Source organism: Embiotoca jacksoni, unplaced genomic scaffold (genome assembly GCF_022577435.1).
Source record: "Embiotoca jacksoni isolate LCO1_2020_lvr unplaced genomic scaffold, fEmbJac1.0.p SCAF_46, whole genome shotgun sequence".
Classification (NCBI taxonomy): Eukaryota; Metazoa; Chordata; class Actinopteri; family Embiotocidae; genus Embiotoca; species Embiotoca jacksoni.
The window spans coordinates 2,192,128-2,209,962 of NW_027185399.1; the positions used below are offsets into that span (position 1 = coordinate 2,192,128).

A 17,835-nucleotide genomic window follows, 5' to 3' on the forward strand; every position below is an offset into this window, starting at 1 on the left:
GCTTTTTGTAATATATAATTATAATTATGTTGGAGTTTATTTGTTTTGAAAGTTTTGTCTTTTAGTTTTCATGTTGCTCTACATGTGATATCGAGCAGGTTGGCAGCTCTGTGAATGTGTGAGAACTTAAAGTGAACTGAGGATGTTCAGGTTCATGAAAAACTATTCACACGTAAAAGTGAAAAACATGGTGTTCTTTAATAAACATGATGTTCAATGAAGTATTTCAAGATTGTCGTATGAAAAGCACTTTTCCGAGGATGTGCCTTCCCTTTTGAAAGATGACCACTTTTTAGGAAAACCCTGTTTTTGTAAGAATAAATAGTTATTTTTCAGATTGTATCTTTCAAACTGTAAAATCGTGTTCAGACCAAAAGGAAAGTGAATTTTTTAGCTCGTGAGTTCAGCTGCTCGAGTTCAATTTTCACACTTGTGTGGACGCGACTTTACGTCCTTTTGAACCTTTTCATTTTCATTTATATGGAAGGACGTACATCAAATTATAGTGATTCCTACATCGCAGCAATAATTCACTTAGTGAACACACCTAAAGGGAACAAAGTAATTGATCTACTGTTGTATAAAGAAACATCAAAACTATATTGCGTGAGATGTAAAAACATGCTGCATCTGAACTGCTGAATAAAAACTAAAAGCTCCTTTTATGTGACTTGTGGATGTTTGTCCAACAGAGACTAAACTGAACTGAAGTGAAGTTAACAGCATCCAAACTGCTTTTGGATGCTTGAAAAGTTTATTTCAAAACTCTCTGAAGATGCTCAGATAAACTAAATTTAGCATATTTTAGACACAAAGAATGTAATTTAAAAAGTAAATTAATATTAACGTGTATTTGAAAGTACTTTTAACGTTTAAATTTTGAGTGCAGTTTGACTTTTCAGGTCACACAATCTGTGTTGATGATTAAACATCAAAATACATTAACACAAGAACTTGAATGAAAAAAATAAATAACGTATAATTATATTAATGCGTAAATTAATAACATTTTATTCATGTATCTGGTGAAGAAGGAGCTTCTTTTACCCGACTTATATTTATTATATTTCCTCTAATCTCCAACAGTACCTCATATATTGATAGTTTATGAATCTCTGTGTTTGAGTCTGCAGTGTAATGTACCTTCAAACTGCTGAACTACCAAACATCCTTCCTCAAACTCCAGCATCACCTCCACCTTCAGCACTGTTTTCTTCTTGATGGAGGCGTAGAAGGAGGTGGAGACCCTCACAGACGCAGGAAGCTCGTCACTGACAAGAGCAGAGGTACCCAAATGCTTTCCTATGAAGGGCCAAACGAATCTGGATGGAGGGCTTCAGGTCAAAAATACATGTTGACGTTATGTGGAATTACAATCAAATATCAGAATAATTAGAATCAAACGAATTCATCTGGTTCCTCGTTATTTTATTGTTCAGCAGAAATGGTCAAAAACCTAAAGAATACATGTGCTTCAGTTTGGGAGAATAAGGGCGAGGTTATTAAATGTGGTGGAGGGCCAAAACAAAGACAGGGTGGGCCAAAGCGGGCCCGCGGGCCCCACGTTGGGCAGCTCGTCACCGGCAGAGGGCAGCAGTGCACCAAACCGTGTTGAAGTTTACACGTGAATGCAGCAGAGGACTCGGAGAGAAAGAGGTTTGAATTGATTTAGCAGAACGGATAACCGACGTTCAGAGGAAAGCTGCGGCTCGTCGCTGCTTCGTGCTATAAAAGGATCACCTGAAGGGAGACTCACCTGGATGAGAGCAAGGACGAGCACGGAGGGGAGTTCAGGAACCCGGATGGAAAGAGGAGGCAGGAAAAGGACTGCTTCATGTCCGACAGCTCTGAGTGTTGCCGTTACACCGCACGGCGTCATTTGAAAAACCAACAGACGGAACAAATCTACAGACTTGACGACAATAGAGACGATGTGATGGAGACATGTTTGGACGGCGATGCGTTCGCGGACTGTTGGACTGTAGGACGGAGTGCGACTGTATAGGTTGCCGTGGTAACGACGTAGGCGTCGAACACGTGCGACAGCTTCCGGAAGTGGACGCACAAACCCAGAGAACATGTTGTTGATCGTTTCACTTCATTCAATCTCATTCAATCAAGCGGTTTCAACCAGTCGCTGAGAATCTGCGGAGCTTCGACTGATAACAGTGAGTCTTTGATTCAGGAGGAATTAGTTGTCTGTTTAGTTTCTTCTATTGGTCCTTATTGATCAACTCTGGTCAACAACAACGTCATCATGTTTCGGAGGGTAATTCTCCTGTTGGTCTTCATCCGGCTGCTCGCTGTGACGGAATAAACGCTGGATATGAACACGGTAAGAACATTAATTAGATGTTCTCTAAAGAACAAGTTCTACAGGAAGTACATGGAAGGCCTGTTGGAGCTGCTAGCCGATTAGCATCGTTGGAGCTAATCAGCATTCAGCTGACGCTTTTATCAAGAAGTGCATTTCAACCATGAGGGTACAAACCCGGAACAACAACAATCAAGAAAGGACAAATGTCTCCAAGAAAGACAAACTTCCCAGTGCTATAAGTAAGGCCCATTTGAAGGTCCTAAAGTGATGCTTGTTTCTCCTGTTCAAGGTTAAAGTGTGAAGAGGTGTGTTTTTAGTTTCCGGTGGAAGATGTTCAGACTTCCTGCTGTCCTGATGTCATTGGGGAGCTCATTCCTCCATCACAACAAGCCGGTTGTCTTGGTTTGAAATGTCTTTGACTTGTTTAGAATATATGTCCATGTTTGAATCCTAGTTTTGCTAAAGGGTTCAATGTCTTCAAGCCTTTGGGGCTGTCTCTCAGACAGTTTCATATCACTGGGAGCAGGGGCGGATCATTCATGATGAGGGAGTCGCAGCCAAACTGCTGCACAGTCAAAACACTGGCAAAGAAAATGTCCTGTTTGAAATCAGACTGCTGCAGTTTGCTGCTGAAGAATGTTCATTTCTAGAAAGTACATGTTGAGCTGTTTTTGGGTCTTAAAAACCCCCAAAGATCCAACTGGATCGTCATTGACGTGAAGTATTGAATCAGTGGGCAGAATGGAGAAAAGATTGATCATCAAATAGTTGAATCTGGTCACATCTGAATGTTGTAGAGATATCGAGCAGGTTGGCAGCTCTGTGAATGTGTGAGAACTTAAAGTGAACTGAGGATGTTCAGGTTCATGAAAAACTATTCACATGTAAAAGTGAAAAACATGGTGTTCTTTAATAAACATGATGTTCAATGAAGTATTTCAAGATTGTCGTATGAAAAGCACTTTTCCCAAGAATGTGTCTTCCCTTTTGAAAGATGACCACTTTTTAGGAAAACCCTGTTTTTGTCCAAAAGATGAACAGTAATGATGAAAATCATGGTAAATAGATTTAAAATGACACCGTGAATGTTACAGTAGATATGGTCCTCCGTTCTTCAGGTCATCTGCAGAGTGTTCAAAGTGGAACTCTGTTATTCATTAAAAACTCTGATGAAAGAAGACATTTAATCTGGTAAGCTTTTTAAAACCTTCTATCAACCATTCATGAACCACTTGATGTTTTATGATGATGATGAGGAACGTTGCTCCTCTAATATCAGAAACTGAAGAGAAACAATCAGGAATTTACTCTTTCAAAATGTCTATTTATATTCAAATGTCTTTTCTTTCTTTCTCCAACTGTACATCAGTTTTGTTGTTGTAAATCATTGATCAATAAATCAGGTGTCCAACCAGAATTAGCAGCTCTCCCTTGTCTGCTTCCTCCAACCACTCATGTTGTCCTTAACATGTATATCTGTCCAAACTCAGAGACGTTGCTGCCAACAAGCCGTCAGTTGTAAAACATGGACGTCACAGAAGATCTTCACAATCACCACCATTTGTAGAAGGAGACCCAGGAGGAGTGTTACTGACTACGTTTCTGTCATGAATGTAAAATATGCTCATAATCTCCCTTCTGCTCCTCAGTTATGATGAATAGTGGACAGAAAATCATTTGGAGAACATGATGATGTTACAGTCAAGTTGTTTTCAATATAAAATGTCTTCATTTTGTCCTGTTGGATATTTGGTGGGAAATGTCGTCATAGTTACCATAAAATACCAAGTGTCGTGGCCACTGATGTGTTTTGTGAGGTCACGGCGACCTTTGACCTCCAAATCCCGATCAGGTCGTCCTTCGCTCCAAATGAACGTTTGAGGCAGATTTTGGTGAATTTCCTCGGCGTTCCTGAGATCCCGTTCACAAGCAGGTCACTGGGAGGTGACAGGGACCTTGACCTTTAACCTCAATGTTTTTGAAAAGTTAGAAGAAGTATAACTGTTAGTTTTAAATGTCTAACCTCAGCTGAGATCCCCACATCTAACTGCACTTCATAATTCATCCCAACGCTCACTCCCAGGAAGTTACCCTTTTGGGCTGCAAGCATCGACTGTATAGAAAAAGGCTGCAAGTCATATTTTCCCTCCAGACCGCCGAGCTGGCAGTGAAAATGCATTTTCTAACGTGATCTGTTGTTTCATTTCCTGATTGCTTTGTTAACATGGAAAGGTTCTGTTGAATGTCTGTGTTTCAGTATTTTAGGTCCCTATGAGTACTTCCCTTAAGAGAATGAAAATAAAATGCCAAGTAAGCAGATGTGTTATTGATGCAAGTCAAGAAATGATGTGGACTCACTTCACTAACTCAACAGAGAGGTTTGACTTCCTGTTGGATCAGGTTATTCAGATCCTTTAATGACTGATTTTTTTTTTAGGTTTCACTGTGTCCAGATTGGGACATTATAAACACGTTTTTCTGAATTGTCAAATTAATTATATGCAACGAAAGAAAAGAAATGTCTTTAATCTTTCGACCGTATTTATCCCAGAAGTCCCGGAGAAAAAAACCAAGCCAAACACCCGTAATTCCTCCAAATCACTGCTTTGTGCCAGATACAGATCCATCAGCAGAGATCTGTTCATCTCTTCTCTGTGAGGAAGGGAGGCTTTTCACTGAGAGGAAAACTAAACATCTTCCGTCGCTTCTAACTTTCTCTCTAAGAGATCATTGTTCATGTAAATACAGCCGAAATCACCTCACAGCTGTCGTCTTTCAAATATGTGAGTGGTGTTTTTGTCAGACAACGTTGCGGGTATAAAAGTCGTAGTTTTAACTGAGCAGAGCAGCAGCCCGGAAATAGCTGGGAAGTGACGGCTGGTTAACGTGTAATCGTAATGAGCCGCGTTTTAGCCGCTATTTCATGTTCATCCTGTTGTCTGACAACAAAAACAGAACAATATGTAAATGAGAACAGCTTTAGTGGGAATTCGGCTGTATTAAAATATAGTATATGTCAACCTGTAAAATTCTACCTGTTGTAACAGATCGGGTTGTGATCGCCCTGCAGTACCTAAAGATACCAGCAGGTGTCCCTTTCCTGTCCTCCGTGACGTCACTGCTAACAGTCTCCACTCTGCTCAACTGTTTGGGGTTTCCCGGAGTACAATGCACGGGTTCTCAGGGCAAACACAAAAGTCAGCAGGAGCAATGTTTACTGTCACTACAGATGAGAACGTAAACATGCAACATGTCAACAATAACAATAATAATAAACTTTATTTGTGTAGCTCCTTTCATAGAAGAAATGCATCTTCAAAGGCTTTACAGCAAGATAATTACATAAGAATAGATTATAGGAACATCAAAACATGTTAACATGTAATTTAAACAATAAAAAGCATCCCAACAGATCAGATTAAACACAAGGTAACACATTAATAGAAGAGGAATATATGATCTTTTCTACTCGGTGACATTTATCCTGCAGCTTTAGTTACTTTTCAGATGAAGAAAAGTAGTAAACTTCCAGATAAATGTACCAGAGTACATCAAAATAAAATGCAGATGAAGAGATCGAACACATGAATCTAATAAAACAGAGTTAAAGTCCATTAAGATCTTTGTGTGTGAGGAGGACCTTGAATTCCCTCCTGAAATACAGAATCAGCTCTTCATGATGTTAATAGAAGAACTTTGTGGTCCTATTGCGCAATATCTGTAGAAACTGGTTGCGGAAGTTCACACTTTCTTCCCTGCAGGAAGAAAAAACACGTGATTGTCTCACCGAATAAGGTGTTGGGGTTGGGTGCGACTCAAAGACCTTTTTCTTTCCTGTCCTGACTGTTCTACTGACTACGTGGTCACGCCCCCTCAGCATCATTGGACAAGTTCAACACGTGAAAGTGCTTTCATAGGTCAATCAGACTACAAGGTCCCGCCCACAACACATCTTCCACCGTGCTCCTTGTTGTGAGACCACCTTCCTCCGGTCTGTCCGTGTTATTGAGTCCATAATCAGAGTTAAAGTTCCAGTTTTAGTGTTTCATACTATCGTGTTAAAGTCTTGGACTTTACTGGTTTGTACGAGTGGTCACTTTATTCTGTTTATTTAACCCGAAACCTCCGTTAACTGTAGTTAGTAGTAGTTTAGCCGTTAGCCGTCTTCTCGTTGTTTAGTTATACAGATACACGGTGGAGGACTCATCTGGTCCTCGGAGTGATGAAGATGTCTCCTGTGATGAAGATGATGTCTCCTGTGATGAAGACGTCTCCTGTGATGAAGACGTCTCCTGTGATGAAGATGATGTCTCCTGTGATGAAGACGTCTCCTGTGATGAAGATGTCTCCTGTGATGAAGATGTCTCCTGTGATGAAGACGTCTCCTGTGATGAAGATGATGTCTCCTGTGATGAAGACGTCTCCTGTGATGAAGACGTCTCCTGTGATGAAGATGTCTCCTGTGATGAAGACGTCTCCTGTGATGAAGATGTCTCCTGTGATGAAGACGTCTCCTGTGATGAAGACGTCTCCTGTGATGAAGACGTCTCCTGTGATGAAGATGTCTCCTGTGATGAAGACGTCTCCTGTGATGAAGACGTCTCCTGTGATGAAGACGTCTCCTGTGATGAAGACGTCTCCTGTGATGAAGACGTCTCCTGTGATGAAGACGTCTCCTGTGATGAAGATGTCTCCTGTGATGAAGACGTCTCCTGTGATGAAGATGTCTCCTGCGGGTCTTCTTTCTCTGGTTCTCTGTCTGAATCTGTCTGCAGGAACATCTGGACACGGTAAGGAACTAATCCTCAGGAGGACACAGACGGCAGCTCGTTGGAGGACAGACATTAGAAAACTAGGATCGTTACAGTTTGATGTTATAATTTGGGAGCTGGATGTTTTCTCAGTTTTAGTTTCTCAGCACTGGTTTCATATAAAATGGAGAACAATATTTTATAATTCTGCTCCTAACCTATAAATCCCTAATATCCCTAATAATGTGGGAGCTGTCATACGATGTAGGATATCTTCATAGGATATGAACCAATGGATGAAATAAGAAGCTTTAGAAACATACAGCACGTTGTTAAATATGAAACCATTAGTTTCCTGTCTGTCCTCTGATGTCTCAAACTGAAGTGCTGCTTTATGAAGGTATTTCTGTGTTTTTATTATACAAGAAAAAGAAAACCTTTTAAAAGCATATTTCTTCACTCCAATCAAAACTCTGCGCTCCAGAACAGAGACGGTTTAAAGAGAGCAATGACCGCTGCTGCCTCCGGAGCAGACGTCGCCTTTACGCTGTTTTTGAAGCAATTACTGGATCGATTAAAACAATTACAAAACGTTTGTACTCATAAACCTCCATATTCTTAAGAGACATTCTGATTCACAACCTTTGAAATGTGTGAAGAAAAACAAGCGCAATTTCACCAATCCTGTGCTTCAGTTTATCATTTACACGTGCTCATTACAACTTTAGATCACAGTTGATCTACAGAGCAAAACATTTCATCACAGGTATTTGGAACTGAAAAATATTGTATTTGACTTGATAACAAAATAAAACTTCTCAAGATCTAAAAACTATGTTAAATGTACTAACTAACATTTCCACATCTGTGTAGTTATCTGTTCACCTGAACTGACTCACCACAAAATACAAACAAACGTGGGAGCTATTAAGTAAGGAGGTTAAGTTTCCCCTCATGCCTGGAAAATATAGAATTTATACATTGAAGAAAAGTTGGTGCAGTTCATGAGCCACAGTGTCCCATCAAAACAAACTCTTTTGTACTGAAGCTGCTGATGTGTCATGACACCGAGAATCGGTGTTACTTTGAAGCCCTGTTGTATTTCAGAAAGATGTTGGTCCTTCTTCTTATTCTTATGTAAAGTGAGTTTCCTTTTTGGAGGTTTTATCATATTCAAAAACTCATGAAAGTGGAGAAACATTTGTCTCCCGGCGAAAAATGTGGTATTTTGGTGGAGTCGTGAATGGGCGTGGTCAACTGGCTCACTAGCGCCCCCTACACAACTACCCCGGCGGCTACATTTACCTCCTTGTAACAGGAAACGTCCTCACGTCTGTCTCTCTGTAACGACTCCATGTAACAGGAAACGTCCTCACGTCTGTCTCTCTGTAACGACTCCATGTAACAGGAAACGTCCTCACGTCTGTCTCTCTGTAACGACTCCTTGTAACAGGAAACGTCCTCACGTCTGTCTCTCTGTAACGACTCCTTGTAACAGGAAACGTCCTCACGTCTGTCTCTCTGTAACGACTCCTTGTAACAGGAAACGTCCTCACGTCTGTCTCTCTGTAACAACTCCTTGTAACAGGAAACGTCCTCACGTCTGTCTCTCTGTAACGACTCCTTGTAACAGGAAACGTCCTCACGTCTGTCTCTCTGTAACGACTCCATGTAACAGGAAACGTCCTCACGTCTGTCTCTCTGTAACGACTCCTTGTAACAGGAAACGTCCTCACGTCTGTCTCTCTGTAACGACTCCATGTAACAGGAAACGTCCTCACGTCTGTCTCTCTGTAACGACTCCTTGTAACAGGAAACGTCCTCACGTCTGTCTCTCTGTAACGACTCCATGTAACAGGAAACGTCCTCACGTCTGTCTCTCTGTAACGACTCCTTGTAACAGGAAACGTCCTCACGTCTGTCTCTCTGTAACGACTCCTTGTAACAGGAAACGTCCTCACGTCTGTCTCTCTGTAACGACTCCTTGTAACAGGAAACGTCCTCACGTCTGTCTCTCTGTAACGACTCCATGTAACAGGAAACGTCCTCACGTCTGTCTCTCTGTAACGACTCCTTGTAACAGGAAACGTCCTCACGTCTGTCTCTCTGTAACGACTGCATGTAAACACGCTGATGATGAAACATGTTTTTATCTTCCAGGTCCGGCGGTCGTCAACGTGTTCGTAGACGAAGGCAGCGATGTGGTTTTACCGTGTTCCCTTGGCACCGACGACAACATCGAAGGAAAGCTGTTCGACTGGAGGAAAGACCGTCAGAAGGAGGTGTTCATGTACGACGCTGGCCTTCATTACAACAACGGACGCTCGGGTCAAGACGAGCAGTTCAAAGGTCGAGTCTCACATGTCCAAAGAGAGCTGCAGCGCGGCAACGCCTCCATCACCATCACAAACACCAAGGTGGCCGACAGCGGAAACTACACCTGTGATTTTCCCCGTCTGAAGCCGGAGAGACAGATATTCTACGTCAGGCTTGTTGTTGGTGAGTAGTTATGCCAAACTGTTCATTCCTAGTACAGAAAATGATTCATATTAAAAGCCTGTTCAGATAAGGGCAGTGATTCCAATAAGAGCTGGTAGCAGGGCCAGCCCGAACAAATGACGCCGCACACTTTGAAGGTCCAACATTAAACTTAGTGGGATTCAACTTCATTTAGTGTTCATTGTTTGGGCCACGGTACATTAGTTCAACTGTCCAACCTCTTTGTACCAATACAACTAGTAATAATTATACAAGGGCTATAACACATTTATTGTCTTTTTAATTGTCATTTGAAATGCATCAATATACATATTTTTAAAGAATATCAGTCTGTTGATATCGGACATGTTTCTTTGTGTCACAAAAATCCTAACAAGACCAAAACCAGCTACTAAATATTCTCTTAATATCCGAAGCTGGATGTTTCTTATTCCTCCGGACCATTCATCGTTGATAGATCGGTAGATTTTCTCTTTCCTGCATAAATTTGTATATTGGCGGGATAAATGTTGTTCGTTTTAGATTTTTATGACAAACTATTACTAGTGCTGTGTGCATACATGTTTTGTCATGGAGGTCACGGCTCTTTGTTGAATTGCTCTTATTAAAATATACAGGGCCAACACATAGTGGGTCAAAGTTGATTCAAGTTTTCCTTTTCAGGTCCTATATTTAAGGACCGGACAGGAGAAAACTCTGGTGAGTGATGTGACTGATCTCTGCTGTACATCTCTAATGTGTGTTACAACTCGAGGCCTCAGCATCATTCAGAACGTTTTGATCCATTACTTCCATGCTGATTTGTGGTATTATTCTCGTACAGTGTCGCAGTGAGAGAGGTGCATGTGAGTGGAGCTGTCTGCTGTATCTGTAGGCATGTTAAACTGCACGGTAATTTGATTGCATTGAGTCAAGCTATGATTTATATGTATATCTGTAGCTATGAGGTCCCCAGGGCTGATTGGGTGTAATATTTGAATCACTTTTGTCTCCAAAAAATATGGTTATTTACTCACCACTGAAAACACCAGTTATGAATCATCACTACAGATGTAAACATAACTAATGTCCTTGACAATAAATCTCATCTCATAGTTACAAGTTATATTGACTTTGAAATGATTTGTGCTAAAACAGCTCTTTCTCTTTTAAGGCAGGAGAACTTTGTGATTTGTCTTGTTTCTGATGATGTCCCTGATCGCTAAATCTGCTGTATTTATCGAAAGTTGTCTGGAGACAAACGCACAAACGAGTCCACGAGACCAGCTCCTACAGACCATTTCACTATTCCAACGTGACCCCAGACTTATCTCCTGTTGATATCTTGTGATAGGCACACTTACACATTCACTGTTTATATAGAGCAATTGCAGTACAACAATTATCAACTAAATGCTGATGCAGCATGTATTTATTGAAATAAAGGTACTGTGTCAGATTTTGGGAATAATGCTCCACCCCTCGTGAGTTGCAACACACACATTGTAGATGTACATATTTAGTAACATCATCAAATTCAACGCTCAAAATGGATTTCTCTTGATCTGCCTGTTAAGGTGGGACATTGTTGGATCAAAGTTTTTTGGACACAAGTTATATATTTCTCTTTACAAATGCTCACGTCACAGTTAATTATACTCAGCACAAACCAGCTTCATGCTATAAGTCTGTTTCCCTTCCTAAATGATCTTACTGCTATGTTCGCCTACGGCCTAATGAGTTACCATCAGTATGTTGGTAATTGGTTGATTATTCCCTCATTAACCAGCCCAATAATGCTGTAGTCCACATTATCGAACAGTTTTCACATACTGACCCATTTTTGCACAACTCTCATGAAAACATATGTTCAGGAGGTTCTGTAGAATCTGCTTCATGTTGATATGTCATGTCTGTTAAATGTAAGGTTTTATGTAATCTACACATCGAAAACACTAAATGACATGATAAATACTTTTCAGTTGTAACCGTATTTGAACAGAATTAAAGTTTATTGTACTATAATATGTAACATTATTAAGCTGAACAAACTCCAGATTTAATTTGGTCTTCAGATCAAGAAGGTTCACGTTGTTTCTGTGGATATAATATCTGAAGAGTTTGACCTTCTTCCAGAAAGATAAAAGTTAAAAGAGTCCTGAAAAACAACATTTAGGAAGTTTATAACTTTGCCCAGAAGTTGAGTTTGTGAATGAATCTGTTCGTATTGATTAGAGGATCTCAGGTCTCAGACAGATGAGGATGAACCGCTGCTGAACTCTGACTTTGATGCTCCTGATCTCTACATCTGAAGTGTTTATCAGTCCTGACAACTTATTCAGACACAAACTTCACTCTGATCTACTTGATGTGGATCAGAGTGAAGTTTTGTTCTTTTATTTAGTATCAGAAGAATCTGATGTTAGTTGAAGTGTTGTCTGAACGTGTTCAGTGTAAATGTGCTCATGTTGTGATATATATATATTTATATATATATATATATATATGTTTATTTATCTATATATTTATATGTATATATATATATATATATATAGCAGCGACTCAATCAAAAACATCAGTGTTACATTTCTATTAGTGTATTTATCTCATCTACAATGTTGTTCTCAGGTGCAGCTCCAGAACCAACTGTCACAAACCTTAATGGAACTAAAGACTGGGCTCTGCTGCAGTGTGAAGTTCGAGGAGCTTTTCCAGAACCTAAAGTCCAGTGGAGGAACCGAGCTGGAAACATCCTCCATGCTGAAGAACCAAAGGTCACAGAAAGAGGAGGTCGTTTCTACGTCACCCTCCAAACTACTGTGAACAGGACCGACCACTATCAATGTGTAGCTACACAGGAGGAGATCAACCACCAGACTCACCGGGAGATCTTTGTTCATCTGAATGGTGAGTTTCCTTCTGGTCGTATTTGAAGTTTCATTTCCATCATTTCTGTGTAAAAGCAGATTGAACGTGTTCTCAGACTGAACATGAAGTCGGTGTGTTTCACTTCAACTCTGGTTTGTTCTGAGTCTCTGAGACTTCACGTCATTCATGTTTAGAGATGAGAGGAACAATGAATTCAGTTTGTGCTTCAGTTCTGATGTCAGTCTGATTTGATGTGTGCGCCACCTGCTGGTCACAGAGCTGCACTACAACAACACAAACACTGGAAACTGTTTAAAGAGCTCTCAAAGCACCAAACAAAACCTCCTACTACTGTTATAACATTATTAAAAAATACAACTTGTTGTTTGTTAATGACCGATGTTTGTTTACTTTATCAGATACTGCAGGTTTAAGCTCCGCCTCCTCTTCAACTATTTATTCTAGCAGCTGAAACCAACAAACCAGATGATGAGTGAGGAGCGACTGCTGATTGAAACATGATTCATTATTATGTTATTAGATGTTAACGGTGCAGGTGTTCCTAATAAAGTGGCCGCTGAGTGTTTTGTCTCTGACAGAATTCAGCTTCACAACACAAGAGGAGCTCCGACTGTTAAAGAGCCACGTTTCATATTTTACAACCTGTTTTTATACGACTTCAGTGTTTCATAGAAAAATATTGTCGACGCAACAAATTTCACATCGTTTCATTTCAAGGAGTTTTATTTCTTGGTGATTTTTTTATTATTATTATTTTCTCTTATTTAGTATCAGAAGAAGTGGAGTTCAAACTGCTTTTTAAGTGAAGGTGTTTTCTGAATATGAACCAGTTGTAGCACACACAGTGCAGATGTAGAAATCAGTGCATTAACACATATCTGTAGTGGAAATCACTGCATGGGCTCAGGAACACGTCTGAAAACTACACTAGTATAACACAGTTCAAACCAGATATAAACACTGAAGCCTTCTCGGGACCTGAACCTATTTAAGATGGACATATTCATATTTAAAATGATGTTCAACAGAAAATCTAATATTTAAAGCTACAACAATTGTTCAGCTTAGTATTTCAGTTCTTTATATATTTTTCCTAAATAAAACTTAAAAATACTCAACAACACTTTGAATGTTCAATAATTAAAACATTTCTTGAATGAGGTCAAACTCTTAAATATCATGTCCTATTATAACAATCCTGAAAAATGTAGTAAAGTCGAGGAAGAGATTGACACATCAATATTACAACACTAGCTCAGTTCATGTAGTGTGTTGTACATTTATTATTATTACATAAACACACCTTCTCGTCACACTCGGTTTCTTTTTTTCAGACCAGCTGATTGAGTCATGCCTCGGAGTCGGTGCATCGATCGGTTTCTGGTTTTCTGGAGTTGTAAGTCTTGCTGCAGTTCAAGCTCTATGTTCTGCTGCAGCGTCCATCAGACGACGCATCAAGAAACGTAAGTTTAAAGGATGAATTGTATATTTATGAATTATTTATTACCTTGAACTTTCACCTTTGACCACCAAACTCTGAGGTTCAGTCATCTGTTTAACAGATTCATGAGGTTTCAGAGGTGACTGACGTTTAAAGGATGATGCAAAATAAAGATGTTTATGGGAGCGTAATAAATTATGTTTGAGGGGAATATTTATATAATTTCATCTTCTTCTTCGCAGGTTCTCGTCGGCATGAAAATAAAAACAATGAACCGGCCCTGTCACTCAAACAACCGGGTACAGAGGATAGAAACAATATTGAAGCTGGAAGTAAGTGAAGGTCGACACAAGGACAGTTCACACAAGAAACGATTATGTTGAACTGCAGCAATATGGAAGACATTAGGACTGTCTCTCTTTATTACAAATTCAAATATTGGTTCGACTGTAATTATAAGTGACGGCCCTGATAGACGTTTAATCTAGAAAATACTGACTTTTTCCAGCTGGATGTTTCGATCTGGTGACTCTGGAAAGATTACAGACATAAAACAATCCAAAGCTTTTAAATTGGCCGACGTCTTAAATGAAACACTCCAGAGGTCACTGATGAAACACGTTGCTTCCTGTTGTAAAGAGAGACTGTTTATATTTATCAATGTTTACCATCAAACCCAGTTTACACCAAAGATGTAAAATGAGGTCAAACTGCCAAATGTCCCGTCTCACGTCACCTCTTTCAGCAGCCAATCAGCTCGTAGAAAGATCTGTTACCAACGTGCCTTCAGAAAAACTAAAAGTTTAGAGGCAGCTTATGAAATGAGGTGCTGGTGTTTTTTTGTACTTGTGACTCAACTGGATAAAAGACGAGCGACTGCAGAGAAGTGAGCGGCTTCAGTCTGAGATCTGATTGAAGGTGATGAAGATTTCTACTGTTTTAGATCTGATTGAAGGTGATGAAGATTTCTACTGTTTTAGATCTGATTGAAGGTGATGAAGATTTCTACTGTTTTAGATCTGATTGAAGGTGATGAAGATTTCTACTGTTTTAGATCTGATTGAAGGTGATGAAGAGTTCTACTGTTTTAGATCTGATTGAAGGTGATGAAGATTTCTACTGTTTTAGATCTGATTGAAGGTGATGAAGAGTTCTACTGTTTTAGATCTGATTGAAGGTGATGAAGAGTTCTACTGTTTTAGATCTGATTGAAGGTGATGAAGATTTCTACTGTTTTAGATCTGATTGTTCTCAACGATGCTTAGTGAGGTAGAAAAGTGGAGCTACAGTCGTTCTGAATGAGTTGTGGGTTCAGAATCATGTGTGTACCAACCAAAGCTTTTTGTAATATATAATTATAATTATGTTGGAGTTTATTTGTTTTCAAAGTTTTGTCTTTTAGTTTTCATGTTGCTCTACATGTGATATCGAGCAGGTTGGCAGCTCTGTGAATGTGTGAGAACTTAAAGTGAACTGAGGATGTTCAGGTTCATGAAAAACTATTCACACGTAAAAGTGAAAAACATGGTGTTCTTTAATAAACATGATGTTCAATGAAGTATTTCAAGATTGTCGTATGAAAAGCACTTTTCCCAAGAATGTGTCTTCCCTTTTGAAAGATGACCACTTTTTAGGAAAACCCTGTTTTTGTCCAAAAGATGAACAGTAATGATGAAAATCATGGTAAATAGATTTAAAATGACACCGTGAATGTTACAGTAGATATGGTCCTCCGTTCTTCAGGTCATCTGCAGAGTGTTCAAAGTGGAACTCTGTTATTCATTAAAAACTCTGATGAAAGAAGACATTTAATCTGGTAAGCTTTTTAAAACCTTCTATCAACCATTCATGAACCACTTGATGTTTTATGATGATGATGAGGAACGTTGCTCCTCTAATATCAGAAACTGAAGAGAAACAATCAGGAATTTACTCTTTCAAAATGTCTATTTATATTCAAATGTCTTTTCTTTCTTTCTCCAACTGTACATCAGTTTTGTTGTTGTAAATCATTGATCAATAAATCAGGTGTCCAACCAGAATTAGCAGCTCTCCCTTGTCTGCTTCCTCCAACCACTCATGTTGTCCTTAACATGTATATCTGTCCAAACTCAGAGACGTCAACAGGTCGTGATGTCACGACATGTGCCGACGATTCGAAGCGTGTGTCGAGGCTTGCTTCATTTAGGGGAGGAGCCAAAAACGATGACGTCAGAAGCCTCGCTGCCCGGCTGTACCACCTGACTGCTTCAGGAAGTGGTTCAGATTTTGCCTGGAGGTTTGACAGCAATATAAACTCTTCAGGCTCCATTCAAAATGTGGGTTGTTGGTGGAGAGTTGAGGTCAGTTGAGAGTTTGGATAGTTTGGAGAGTTTAGAGAGAGTGAGGAGAGAAGGAGGTGATAAGATGGAGCCAGCTGGGAAGAGGAGGATTTCCCCTGTGGGAACACTTTGATTTGATAACTCCTAATAAGCTAAATCTAACTCTATTTCAGACACATTATGTTTGCTTATCAAGAACTGTATTTTTCACAGTTTCTTATTTTATTCAAAGGTGAGGTGTTTATTGTGCTCCAAGGAGTTGGGGTACAATAACAACACCTCATCCATGCTGAGGCGTTATCGTGCCTCGCATGAGAATAAGGAGGAAACTGGAGCTTCACCCAGCCAAGGTAAGTCATTACAATATTACAAATGCACCATCACAATTTTTCCCTGTTCACTTTTGTTTATTGTGCAAATAAAGACAGGTAACAGACTCTGTATTTATTCTCTTTTAACCAGCCACCAGAAAACAAGAGCTGGATGAAGCCCTCGTCTCCATGATAGTGAAGGACACACAGCCCTTCAGTATTGTGGATGATGTTGGATTCAGGGCATTTGTGTCCAAACTGGATCCTAATTATGTCCTCCCTACAAGGCAGGTATGTATGGCTGCATGCATGAAACAAATGAGTACTTTATTGTGTCTCACAGTTCAGCACTATATATTTTTTCCTTGAGGCTCTGAAGGCCATGGTGGAGGCCAAGTATGAGTCAGCTAAGGAGAAGGAGAAGGCTAAAGTGGAAAAGGTGGCTGCTGTTAGCCTTACTTCTGACATGTGGACATCCACAAAACCAAAAACTGTTGAGAAACTGTTGTTTCTGAATAAAAATGAATAAAATGTCCCCTGTCCTGTACATCATTGTCCAAGTTACACAAGCATATTCAGTCCCCTCTTCCTCGTTACACAAACACTTCCACTGTCCTCTGCCTGCTGAAGCCCATTACATTTACCTAAAGTGACAGAAAAACATGATTACACAACCTGCCATATCACATGATACGACCATTTTGGGAAAATTTACACACAGAATACATTCAAAAAATATTTTATTGTGCACATGTGATAATTTATGGACAGAAATTATTTGGTCATACATTTTAGTAATTCATAGTCATTCCCAACAGCCATAACAGACACAAACATTCAATGCATCACATCACGTGGTTCAGATACAGCTGCCTGTCATTATACACTTGGCCAGCAGGTGGTTTCGTGTTCACATGAAGCTTCGAGAAATGAACCGTTTCTAGAACCAATTGGCTGAAGTGGTTCGATGCCTCATGAGGCTTCATCTCACCATCACTACCAGCAGGTGTCCCTTTCCTGTCCTCCGTGACGTCACTGCTAACAGTCTCCACTCTGCTCAAGTGTTTGGGGTTTCCCGGAGTACAATGCACGGGTTCTCAGAACAAACACAAAAGTCAGCAGGAGCAATGTTTACTGTCACTACAGATGAGAACGTAAACATGCAACATGTCAACAATAACAATAATAATAAACTTTATTTGTGTAGCTCCTTTCATAGAAGAAATGCATCTTCAAAGGCTTTACAGCAAGATAATTACATAAGAATAGATTATAGGAACATCAAAACATGTTAACATGTAATTTAAACAATAAAAAGCATCCCAAC

The 17,835-nt window shown here is 39.8% G+C and overlaps 1 long non-coding RNA gene across 1 annotated transcript; it reads left to right on the forward strand.

Moving 5' to 3' along the window:
- Window positions 1–12,221: 12,221 nt before the first annotated feature.
- LOC138210461 (uncharacterized) lies at window positions 12,222–14,206 on the forward strand. The gene is made up of 3 exons (XR_011179256.1): window positions 12,222–12,453; window positions 13,770–13,898; window positions 14,119–14,206. It is a non-coding gene; the product is annotated as an uncharacterized lncRNA (long non-coding RNA).
- Window positions 14,207–17,835: the final 3,629 nt, after the last annotated feature.